Here is a 13,363-nt window from a genome sequence, read left to right as displayed (position 1 = left end):
AATCCCATTAACCAAGTATGATAAATATTTTAATTGCCTATTATTTTACGTATATTCATATTTTTTCATTGTTCAGTGAAATAGTCCTTTTATTTTTCAGGTTGACAGCTGGCTGACGTTATTTTTGGTTTGCTGCTGGTGGAAAATTTAAGCTTGGCATTTTTCATAAATACAAGAAGGACTCAAATAGACATTGAGTGTTTTACTTAAAAGTAACCTTCAACCCAACGTCTTTTTTTCGGAGTTCAAAATGTTTTTGTTGCATGCAGAAATGTAATTTCGTTTTCTCTGCAGGAGTTCATCGATTTCATAAATGCAACACATTATAGTTTGTTTATACATATCATAAAGGCAAAAAAAAACATTGTATGCAGTGTTATTTCATTTTAAATGTCAAACGGGTTTTGTGGCTCCCAGTGTTTTCTTTTCTGTGGGAAACGGGTCCAAATGGCTCTTTCAGTGGTAAAGGTTGCTGACCCCTGCCTAGAGTGAAGGGTTTAGATGGGGTGGAGTTTGTTAGGTGTGTTCAGGAAGGTTTCTTGACACAATATGTTCAAGAAACCTTCAGCACAACTTTGTGGGCCGAAGGGCCTGTATTGTGCTGTAGGTTTTCTATGTTTCTATGTCTATGTAGATAAGCCTACAAGAGGAGAGGCTGTACTTGATCTGGTTTTGGGAAATAAACCTGGTCAGGTATCAGGTCTCTCAGTGGGAGAGCATTTTGGAGATAGTGATCACAATTTTACCTCCTATACCATAGCATTGGAGAGGGATAGGAACAGACAAGTTAGGGAAATGTTTAATTGGAGTAAGGGGAAATATGAGGCTATCAGGCAGGAACTGGGAAGCATAAATTGGAAACAGATGTTCTCAGGGAAACGTATGGAAGAAATGTGGCAAATGTTCAGGGGATATTTGTGTGGGTGTAGATACCTTCCAATGAGACAGGAAAAGGATGGTAGGGTATGGGAACTGTAGTGTACAAGGGCTGTTGTAAATCTAGTTAAGAAAAGAAGAGCTTACAAAATGTTCAAAAAACTAGGTAATGATAGGAATCTAGAAGATTATAAGGCTAACAGGTAGGAGCTTAAGAAATAAATTAGGAGAGCCAGAAGGGGTCATGAGAAGGTCTTGGTGGATAGGATTAAGGAAAATCCCAAGGCATTCTACAAGTATGCGAAGAGCAAGAGGATAAGATGTGAGAGAATAGGACCAATCAAGTGTGACAGTGGAGAAGTGTGTATGGAACTGGAGGAGATAGCGGAGGTACTTAATGAATACTTTGCTTCGGTATTCACTACAGAAAGGGAACTTGGTGATTGTAGGGATGACTTGCAGCAGACTGAAAAGCTTGAGCATGTAGATATTAAGGAAGAGGATGTGCTGAAGCTTTTGGAAAGCATCAAGTTGGATAAGTCACCGGGACCAGACAGGATGTACTCCAGGCTACTGTGGGAAGCGAGGGAGGAGATTGCTGAGCCTCTGGCGATGATCTTTGCATCAGTAACGGGGACAGGAGAGGTTCTGGAGGATTGGAGGATTGCAGATGTTGTTCCTTTATTCAAGAAAGGGAGCAGAGTTAGCCCAGGAAATTATAGACCAGTGCGTCTTACTTCAGTGGTTGAAAAGTTGATGGAGAAGATCCTGAGAGGCAGGATTTAGGAACATTTGGAGAGGGATGATATGATTAGGAATAGTCAGCATGTCTTTGTCAAAGGCAGGTCGTGCCTTACAAGCCTGATTGAATTTTTTGAGGACATGACTAAACACATTGATGAAGGTAGAGCAGTAGATGTAATGTATATGGATTTTAGCAAAACAATTGATAAGGTACCCAATGAAAGGCTTATTGAGAAAGTAAGGAGGCATGGGATCAAAGGGGACATTGCTTTGTGGATCCAGAACTGGCTTGCCCACAGAAGGCAAAGAGTGGTTGTAGACTGGTCATATTCTGCATGGAGGCTGGTGACCAGTGGTGTACCTCAGGGATCTGTTCTGGGACCTCTTCCCTTTGTGATTTTTATAAATGACCTGGATAAGTAAGTGGAGGTATAGATTCATAAACTTGCTGATGACACTAAGGTTGGGCGTCTTGTGGATAGTATGGAGGGCTGTCAGAGATTACAGCAGGACATTGATAGGATGCAAAACTGGCCTGAGAAGTGGCAGATGGAGTTCAACCCAGATAAGTGTGAGGTGGTTCATTTTGGTAGGTCAAATATGATGGCAGAATATAGTATTAATAGTAAGACTCTTGGCAGTATGGAGGATCAGAGGGATCTTGGTGTCCGAGTCCATAGGACACTCAAAGCTGCTATGCAGGTTGACTCTGTGGTTAAGAAGACATACAGTGCATTGGCCTTCATCAATCGTGGGACTGAGTTTAAGAGCTGAGAGGTAATGTTGCAGCTATATAGGACCCTGATCAGACCCTACTTGGAGTACTGTGCTCAGTTCTGGTCGCCTCACTACAGGAAGGAGGTGGAAACCATAGAAAGGATGCAGAGGAAATTTACAAGGATGTTGCCTGGATTGGGGAGCATACCTTATGAGAATAGGTTGAGTGAACTCGGCCTTTTCTCCTTGGAGTGACGGGGGATGTGAGGTGACCAAACAGAGGTGTACAAGATAATGAGAGACATTGATTATGTGGACAGTCAGAGGCTTTTTCCCAGGGCTGAAATGGCTAGCATGAGAGGGCATAGTTTTAAGGTGCTTGGAAGTAGGTACAGAGGAGATGTTAGAGGTAAGTTTTTTTTACACAGAGTGTGGTGAGTGTGCGGAATGGGCTGCCAGTGACGGTGGTGGAGGCAGAACCGATAGGGTCTTTTAAGAGACTTCTGGATGGCTACGTGGAGCTTTGAAAAATAGAGGACTACTGTATGCCTAGGTAGTTCTAAGGTAAGGACGTGTTCGGCACAGCTTTATGAGCTGAAAGGCCTGTATTGTGCTGTAGGTTTTCTATGTTTCTATATTGTTTGATTAAGCGTTTGTTGTTTAAATAATTCATTACAGGTTACATGTAAAAGTAAGTGAATGGCATACATCATTACGCCACCATGTCATAAGAGCAAGCCTCACTAAAGTAAAGAAACAAAACTAAATGTACATGAGTTATCTTCAGCTCTCGCATGTATTTTCTTTTGATTCTTTCTGGAGTTACAAAACGTAACAACAGCTAGGACTCTGTGTGTAAAAAAAACCTAATTTGACTTACTTTCCTCCAAACTCCATCAAATTACGCCACCTTATATTAGTGATTTCCACTCTGAAAGGAAGTATCTGCCTATCCTCTCAATCTATAGCGTATCTGGTATACTTTATCAAGTCACCTCATCTTCCTTCACTCCAAAGATCATCCAAGCTCATTCAACCTATCCTCTCTAATCCAGGCAGTGTCCTGGTAAATCTACTCTGCACTTCCTCTAAAGCATCCACATCCTTCCTATGATGAGAACTGGACACAATACTCCAAGAATGGTCCGAGCAGAGTTTTATAGAGTTACAACACAGAGCGTGGCTCTCGAACACAATCACCCGACAATGAAGACCAATACAACATAGGCCTGCTTAACCACCCGTTCAACTTGCGTGGCAGTTTTGAGGGATCTGTCACCTGGGGGCCCTAAGATCCCTCTGTTCCTCCACACAGCTAAGAACCCTGCCATTAACCCTGTACTCTGCCTTCACGTTTGGCCTTCCAAGTGTATCACTTTGATGACTTTGAAGGTTCAGTGGAGCCCATAAGTTTTCATAAAGGGACTCCCTAGTTCTACAGTAGCTTAGCAGTTAGTGCGACATGATATAAAGTTCGAAGTAAAATTTATTATCAGAATACATACATGTCACGACATACATCCCTGAGATTCATTTTCCTGTGGGCATACTTGGCAAATCTATAGAACAGTAACAGTAAACACGATCAATGAACGGAACTGTGCAAAAGCAAATATAAATAAATAGCAATAACTAACAAGCATGAAATAACAAGATAAAGAGTCGCTCAAGTGAGTCCACTAGTTGTGGAAATATCATAAATAGAGTGACTGTAGCTACCCCCTTTCGTTCAAGAGCCTGATGGCTAAGGGGCAGTAATTGTTATTGAACCCGTTGCTGTGAGTCCTGAGGCTCTTGTACCTCCTACCAGATGGTAGCAGTGAGAAAAGAGCACGGCCTGGGTGGTGAGGATCTTCGATGATGGATGCTGCTTTTCTAAGGCAATGTTTCATGTGGATGCACTCAATAGTTGGGAGTGTTTTACCCATGATGTACTGGGCCAAATCCACTACCGCTTGTGGGATTTTCCCCTCGGAGGAATTAGTGTTCCCATACCAGACTGTAATGCAGCCAGTCAGCACAATTTCCACCTCACATCTATGGAAGTTTGCCAAGGTTTTTGATGACATGCCGAATCTCCGCAGACTCCTGAGGAAGTAGAGGTGCTGTTGTGCTTCTTTGCAATTATCTGGGTCCAGGACAGGTCCTCTGAGATAGTGACACCTAGGAATTGAAAGTTACTGACCCTCCCCACCTCTGATATTCCAATGATTACTGGCTCATGGAGCTCTGGTTTCCCTCTCCTGAAGTCTACAGTCAGTTCCTCGTCTTATTGACATCAAGTGAGAGGTGGTTGTTATTACACCACTCAGTCAAATGTTGACTCTCCCTCCTGATTCATCACCACCTTTGACACAGCCCACAACCGTGGTGTCTCAGCAAACTTGTACATGGTGTTGGAGTCATACTTGGCCACACGGTCATAGGTGTAAAGTGAGTAGAGCAGAGGACTAAGCACACATCCCTGCAGTGTTGATGGGGATTGTGGAGGAGACGCTTTGTCAATCCGGACTGACTGGGGTCTGCAAGTGAGGAATTCCAGGATCCAATTACACAGGGAGTATTGAGGCCCAGGCCTTCAAGCTTACTGATTAGTTTTGAGGGGATGACAGTATTAAATGCTGAGCTGTAGTCAATAAAGAGCATCCTGATGTATGCATCTTTTCTGTCCAGATGTTCCAGAGCTGTGTGAAGAGCCAATGAGATGGCATCTGTTGTAGACCTGTTGCTGTTGCAAATTGGAGCAGATCCAAGTCCCCACTCAGACATAAGCTGATATGCTACAACACTGTGGATGCAAGTGTCACTAGGCGATAGTCACTGAGGCAGACTACCACTCTCTTCTTGGGCACGAGTATGATTGAAGCCTGCTTGAAGCAGGTGGGTACCACACATTGCCAGAGCGAGAGGTTGGTGATACTGTGAACACGCCGGCAGTTGGTCAGCACAGGTCTTCAGTACTCAGCCAGGTACACTGTCTGGTCTGGATGCTTTTCTTGGATTCACTCTCTTAAAGGTACCCTGCATGTCATCTTCATCTACTGGGACAAAGGATCATTGACAAACCTGGGGTTGTGTGATTACAGCTCTGGGTGGAGTTCGGACTTCATTTCTGATATTGACTGTAAAAAGTTTGTATGGCCTTCCCATTATGAATACGTGAGTCTCCTGCCACATTCCAAAGATGTACCAGTTATTAGGTTGACTGGCAATCATTAAGTGCCCTGTCATTAGGCAAGTGTAAAATAGGTGGGTTGTGATGCAGTTCATCGGTCCAGAAAGGCCTGTATCACTAAATAAAATAAATAGGTAATAAAAATAAAATGCTTGTTGGCTTGTTATAGGGCAGGAGGGAGGACCTGTGAGCTGGTCAGGTTGTTGTATGTAGGAGTTGTCTACTGTAGCTGTGGGGCCTTGTCATGACCTCACCAGGTGTGTGAAGGTCGGCTAAAGGCGGTCATTGGATTTGCCTTCTGCTGTATTGTTGTCTTAGTCACTGTCTATTATTCCAATCATTTAACTACAACAATTATGGAAACACAAGCACATATTGTATAACAGCCGCCTCTATGTAAAGCAGCTTCCCTTACAAACTCACAGTCCCAAGGTACGTTTATAATTCACTTCATGCTAATCGAAGGACTGAGCAGATTTGCTTACAATAAGAAAGGGTTAACTAGGGAATGTAAAGCGTTAACCAGCTCAGTTGACAGCTCCTCCGAGAGGCGCAAATGGATTGGTTGAAGAGTGATATGCAGTTCGGAAAAGATATGAAGATTAATTTCTTAGAAATTGCTGTGGGCAACAATGAAAGGAAAAATACTATCAAAAGAAAACATTGTGCTGTTTGACTTCAGGAGAGAAATAACATCATGGATGGTGGGGGTGGGGGTGGGGGTTGAAATCTGTAGCACTACATCAAACCAGAGTCAATAACCCTGATGAAGGGTTTCGGCCCAAAACGTCGTCACTACCTCCTCCCATAGATACTGTCTGGCCTGCTGAGTTCTGCCAGCATTTGGTGTTTTTATCATTAACCCTGGATGTTTGAGTGTAGTTTTTCATTGATTCTATTGCATTCCTCTATTCTACTGAAAATGCCCACAAGAAAATAAATCTCAGGGTAGTCTATGGTGACTACTCTAAATTTACTTTGAACTTTGAAGGTTTTGAGTGAGAGGTGGAGAAGAGCAGTGCGACCAACAGTAAAATTCCAATCATCTGGTCTGGAGTCATGACGTTTAATTTGTTGTGCAAGTTATGTATAATTTATTTTCATTTAAATTAATGTGTGTTTGAGATGTTTGTAATGGATTGTGATGCTGCTGTAAAGAGCTAATATTCCTGACAATGAACTGTGAAGCCTGGAATGGGAGATACCCTGAGGCTCTCTTCTTCATTGCCAGAGACTTTAACCAGGCCACTTCAAGACTGGGTTACCAAAATACTACCAGCATGCCTCCTGTCCCACCAGGGGCCTAAACACCTCTGACTATTGCTACATAGTCAACTGACATACCTACCAATCCAGCCGCCCCAAACCACACTTCAGTAACTCAGACCACCAGGCTCTGCTCCTTCTCCCTGTGTACAAACAGAAGCTGAAACGTGATCATCTAGTAAAGGAAGTTTTTACGGTACAGGTCTGAAAAGACTGAGGAGTTTCTGTGTGACTACTTTGGGTCACTCACCACAACCACGGACTTTATCAATGTGTGTAAAGAACTGGGTACTAAAGAGTTCAGTCCAGGTGTCCCCCCCAAACTGGAGACCATGGATAAACAAGGAGGTCCATTCCCTACTGAAATTCAGGAATACGGCATTCAAATCAGGTGTCCCCGACCTTTATTTAAAAAAAATCCAGATATCACTTCCGTAAAGCCATCAAAGATGAAGAGGCAGTTCCAGACCAGCCATCAAGCAATGGCAGGGCTTAACAGAAGTCAGGCAGCATCGCGGGCTGCTATTGTTCTGGTGTTGTTGTTGCTTGTGTTGTTCTACGAGCCTTGTGGACATGGAATGTGTGACGACTTGTGGTGAACTACATTTACCTGTCTGGACATGCCCCTCTGCTGACTGCTCCTGTGGCTCCTCCCACAGACCCCTGTATAAAGGCGATCGGAGGCACTGCTCCTCCCTCAGTTTCCAGGATGTCGTGTGGTGGTCTCTTGCAGCTAATAAAAGTCTATCGTTCGCCTCCCATCTCCAAGAGTTATTGATGGTGCATCACGACTCTAGCGGGCTGTTCCCAGCGTATCATTAGGTTGAGTTGGTTGATAACACAAAAGGTGAATTTCATTGTTTGTTACAGGAGGGAGATTGAAAATCTGGCTGAATGGTGCCACAACAGCAATCTCTCACTCAATGTCAGCAAGACCAAAGAGTTGATTACTGACTACAGGAGGAGGAAACCAGAGCCAGCTTTCATTAGGGATCGGGCATTATCATCTCACAGAATCTGTCCTAGGCCAGCACTTAAGTGTCATTATGAAGAAAGCATGGCAGTGCCTCTGATTTCTTGGAGGTTTGTGAAGATTCAACACATACTTTAAAACTTTGACAAATTTCTATAGATGCGTGGTAGAGAGTATATTGACTGGTTGAATCACAATCTGGTAGGGAAACACCAATGCCCTTGAACGGAAAAGTCTACAAAAAGTAATCGATACAGTCTATCTCTACCAGTCATCACAGGTAAAGCCCTCCCACCAGTGAGCAAATTTACAAGCAGTGCTGCCGCAGGAAAACGGCGTCTATCTTTGAGGACCCTCACCATCCAGGGCAAATTCTCTTTTCACAGCTGCCATCAGCAAGGAGGTACAGGAGTCTCAGATCCCACTCCACCAGGTTCAGGTACAGTTATTGTCCCTCAAACATCAGGTTCCTGAATCTGTGTGGATAACTTCACTCACCCCAACACTGAACTGATTTTGTACATTACTCACCTTCAAGGATTCCACAAATCAGGTTCTTAATTTTTATTACTCAGTTATTATTTTCTTTTCTTTCTTGATATCTGCACAATTTGTTTTCTTTTGCACATTATTAGTTTTTGTTGTGTAGTTTTTCATTGATTCTACTGTGGTTCTATGAACACCTGCGAGACTACAGTATGGACACTGATAATTAATTTACTTTGAACTATGAATGAATAAATCTGAAACTGAATCCGACCTTGTCATTGTCACGTGCACAAGCACACATACGGACAGGTGAGATGCTCTGGTTCCCTTCCTCCTTCCATCGTTCACTTCTTCAGCCTTTTATCTCTTACCCACCTCCTGCCCCTTCACTGGGTCTCACCTACCACCTGCTAGCTTGTATTCCTCCCATTCCCTCCACCTTCTTATCCTGGCTTCTGCCCCCTTCCTGATTAAGGGTCTTGGTCCGAAATGCTGGCTGTTTATCCCCCCCCCCCCCAAGCGCTGCCCGACTTGCTGAGTTCCTGCAGCATTCTGTGTGCATTGCAATGAAAAGCCTAGTTGCAGCAGCTCAGAAATACATGGAGGGAGGTGGATGATGTGTGGACAGAGGAGATTTAGTTTAATTTGGCATAGTGTTTGGCACAGACATTGAGGGACAATGAGCCTGTTCCTGTGCAGTATTGTTCTTTGCTCACTGTGTCCCAAGATCAATGTTTATGCAATAACATTGGTACATAAACATTCCAACAGCCTCTCCCTTATGTCAGCTGCAGAAGTGGTGTCTGGGGTGGGGGGGGGGGGGGGGGGTACCAGACGGTAGGAGCAATCCAGTCGGCAGCCAGTAGTGGCAAGGAAGAGGCAGGGGATGTTACAGAGGTGGAGATGAGGACTCCGTGACAGAGGGGGTGTGGGCTGCCTACTTTCCTCTCATGTGTCTTTTCTTTCTGACCACATCTTTTATAGAATATAAGAACAAGGATGTAATGCTGAGGCTTAATGAGGCATTGGTCAGGCCACACTTGGAATACTGTGAAGTTAGAAAGGATGTGTTGGTATTGGTCCACAGGCGGTTCAGAAGAATGATCCTAGGAATGAAAGGGTTAATGTATCAGGAGTGTTTGATGGCCCTGGGCCTGTGCTCACTGGAGTTTAGAAGTATGAGAGGGTTCTCATTGAATATTGAATGGCCTAGACAGAGTGGATGTGGAGAGGATGTTTCCTATAGTGGGGGAGTCTAGGACCAGAGGACACAGATAGAGTGGATGGGGAGAGGATGTTTCCTATGGTGGGGGAGTCTAGGACCAGAGGACACAGATAGAGTGGATGGGGAGAGGATGATTCCTATGGTGGGGGAGTCTAGGACCAGAGGACACAGATAGAGTGGATGGGGAGAGGATGTTTCCTATGGTGGGAGAGTCTAGGACCAGAGGACACAGATAGAGTGGATGGGGAGAGGATGTTTCCTATGGTGGGGGAGTCTAGGACCAGAGGACACAGATAGAGTGGATGGGGAGAGGATGTTTCCTATGGTGGGGGAGTCTAGGACCAGAGGACACAGATAGAGTGGATGGGGAGAGGATGTTTCCTATGGTGGGGGAGTCTAGGACCAGAGGACACAGATAGAGTGGATGGGGAGAGGATGTTTCCTATGGTGGGGGAGTCTAGGACCAGAGGACATAGATAGAGTGGATGGGGAGAGGATGTTTCCTATGGTGGGGGAGTCTAGGATCAGAGGACACAGATAGAGTGGATGTGCAGAGGATGTTTCCTATAGTGGGGGAGTCTAGGACCTGAGGACACAGATAGAGTGGATGGGGAGAGGATGTTTCCTATAGTGGGGGAGTCCAGGACCAGAGGACACAGATAGAGTGGATGGGGAGAGGATGTTTCCTATGGTGGGGGAGTCTAGGACCAGAGGACACAGACAGAGTGGATGTGCAGAGGATGTTTCCTATAGTGGGGGAGTCTAGGATCAGAGGGCACAGATAGAGTGGATGTGGAGAGGATGTTTCCTATGGTGGGGGAGTCTAGGACCAGAGGGCACAGATAGAGTGGATGGGGAGAGGATGTTTCCTATGGTGGGGGAGTCTAGGATCAGAGGGCACAGATAGAGTGGATGGGGAGAGGATGTTTCCTATGGTGGGGGAGTCTAGGACCAGAGGGCACAGATAGAGTGGATGGGGAGAGGATGTTTCCTATGGTGGGGGAGTCTAGGACCAGAGGGCACAGACAGAGTGGATGTGCAGAGGATGTTTCCTATAGTGGGGGAGTCTAGGATCAGAGGGCACAGACAGAGTGGATGTGCAGAGGATGTTTCCTATAGTGGGGGAGTCTAGGATCAGAGGGCACAGACAGAGTGGATGTGCAGAGGATGTTTCCTATAGTGGGGGAGTCTAGGATCAGAGGGCACAGACAGAGTGGATGTGCAGAGGATGTTTCCTATAGTGGGGGAGTCTAGGATCAGAGGGCACAGACAGAGTGGATGTGCAGAGGATGTTTCCTATAGTGGGGGAGTCTAGGATCAGAGGGCACAGACAGAGTGGATGTGCAGAGGATGTTTCCTATAGTGGGGGAGTCTAGGATCAGAGGGCACAGACAGAGTGGATGTGCAGAGGATGTTTCCTATAGTGGGGGAGTCTAGGATCAGAGGGCACAGATAGAGTGGATGTGCAGAGGATGTTTCCTATAGTGGGGGAGTCTAGGATCAGAGGGCACAGATAGAGTGGATGTGCAGAGGATGTTTCCTATAGTGGGGGAGTCTAGGATCAGAGGGCACAGCCTCAAAATAGAAGGATGAGCAGGAATTTCTTCAGCCAGATGGTGGTGAGTCTACGGAGTCCAAGTCATTGGGTATAGTTAAACTGGAGGTTCATAAGTCCTTGATTAGTCAGGGAATCAACGATTACTGGTAGAAGTCACGAAAATGGAGTTTAGAGGGATAATAAATCAGCCATGAGCAGATTCAATGGGCTGAATGGCCTAATGGTTTTATGTTTCGGTGGGCTAACCAAAAGTTATCTCTCCGTGTGGGTGTGTGCCAAAAGAACCGAATGGGGGGAGCTTGATGGGGTTGAGAGAGGGTCACAAGGAGTGTAGAGAAGGGAGCAATGGGATTGCTCCTCTGAGCACTGAACATCTATGTCGTGTGGCATCAGAAAGATACAACTGAGCGGCTGAGCATTCCTCAAGCTGTTAAAGGGCTGAAGAGAGCACATCAACATATTGACTCTATTTGGTGTCGGAGAAGGTTCGGCTTGTCCAAAAGGATTCTTTCTTCACGTGTGCTATAGAAAGTGTCCTGACAGGTTGAAGAGAGGATACCGGGGGAGTGCGGGGTTACGTGTGATCAAGTAGGAGGAAGGGAGAGCAATATAAGATGCAAAGAAGGGTAGGGATGGTGACATGGGGAAAGGGTAAGAGATAGAAGAGGGGGTGGGGAGGGTGATATGAGGAAGGAGAGGTGAAGCAAGGGTGGAATGATATGGAATAGAAGGTGAGGTAGAGGAAGAAGAGGATGGGACAGTGATATGGGGTGAAAGGAGGAGGGGAAGTGAAGGTGCTATGGAATGGGAGGAGGAGAGAATGAGGGGGTAGGAGGACTGGAAAGGTGGTGCGAAAATGGATATGAGGGTAGGTAGGGGTAAGGGGAAGGAGTAACAAGGCAGTAGAATTGTGGAACTGAGCCCATTTAAAGTGGATGTAGGTAACTGTTTGAAAGAGCGGGGTATTGAGAGTGTTGGGGACTAGTACCGAAGAGAGGAAGCCTTGGACAGATCAGCTGTGATTGCACTGAATAGTGGGGGCATGCTTGAGGGGTCAAGTGGCCTGCTCTTGTGAAGCAGGTGAGAGCGAGGAAGAGGGGTAGGGAGGTAGTGTGCAGGGCTTGGGGAGGGGAGAGAGAGGTCGAGGCTGTCAGCTTGGCTCACCTGTCACAAAATATGGGGTCTTTTGCCAGTTCTGCAGGAGAGGGGAGAAGTGGAGAACTATTTCCCTTACATTCCACTTGGCAGGATCTCCCATACTCTGTAACCTGGCTCCATTCCACACCAGGGGTCTCCAGGCCAGTATCTGCATAAATACTTCATCACTTCGCTGGGTCTCCCACACTCTGCACCCCGGCTCCATAACACTGGGGGTCTCCAGGCCAGTATCTGCATAAATACTTCATCACCTCACTCTATCTCCCACACTCTGCACCCCGGCTCCATAACACAGGGGTCTCCAGGCCAGTATCTGCATAAACTCTTCATCACCTCACTCTATCTCCCACACTCTGCACCCCGGCTCCATAACACAGGGGTCTCCAGCCAGTATCTGCATAAACTCTTCATCACCTAGCTGGATCTCCCTCACTCTTCACTGGGTCTCCCACACTCTGCATCCCAGCTCCATAACACTGGGGGTCTCCAGGCTAGTATCTGCATAAATACTTCATCACCTCACTCTATCTCCCACACTCTGCACCCCGGCTCCATAACACAGGGGGTCTCCAGGCCAGTATCTGCATAAACTCTTCATCACCTAGCTGGATCTCCCTCACTCTTCACTGGGTCTCCCTCACTCTGCACCCCGGCTCCATTCCACACCAGAGGCCCCAGGCTGGTACCAGCATTAACACTTCACTGCCCTCTCATTGGTTTTGACAAGGAAACATGAGGAGAGTGGACAGGTTGGTGCAGAGGAGGCTCAGAGGGAACCTGGTGGAGACAGGTAAAATTCTGAGCTGGATACGAACATAAGAAACAGGTGCAGGATTTGGTCATCTGGCCAGTAAAGCCTTCTCCACTATTCAGTAAGATCATGGCTGATCTGGCCATGGACTCAGCTCCACTGACCTGCCTAACCCTATCTCAGTGTGTCTGAACTATATTTAATGAGGCAGCCTCTACTGTTTTCCTGAGCAGAGAATTCCACAGATTCACTGCGAAAAGCAGATCCTCTTCATCTCCATCATAATCTGCTCCCCAAATCTTGAGGCTATGACCCCTGGTTCTAGTCTTGCATACCAGAGGAAACAACATTTCTGCCTCTATTTTATCTATCCTGTTCGTTGTGTTATATGTTTCATAGAACATCGAACTGTAGAGCATAGGAACAGACCT

The 13,363-nt window shown here is 45.9% G+C and overlaps 1 long non-coding RNA gene across 1 annotated transcript in view; it reads right to left on the bottom strand.

The window, feature by feature from the left end:
• The window catches only part of LOC132399530 (uncharacterized), a 31,490-nt gene extending 21,806 nt beyond the window's left edge, over positions 1-9,684 (bottom strand). Inside the window, exon 1 of the long non-coding RNA XR_009514017.1 lies at positions 3,843-9,684. This is a non-coding gene — a long non-coding RNA (uncharacterized LOC132399530). The remainder of the gene's footprint in view (positions 1-3,842) is intronic.
• Positions 9,685-13,363: the final 3,679 nt, after the last annotated feature.

The sequence above is a fragment of the Hypanus sabinus genome, chromosome 9 (assembly GCF_030144855.1).
Source record: "Hypanus sabinus isolate sHypSab1 chromosome 9, sHypSab1.hap1, whole genome shotgun sequence".
NCBI lineage: Eukaryota > Metazoa > Chordata > Chondrichthyes > Myliobatiformes > Dasyatidae > Hypanus > Hypanus sabinus.
Note: the sequence above shows the minus strand (reverse complement) of the source record. Positions and strands in the feature narration are given on the sequence as shown.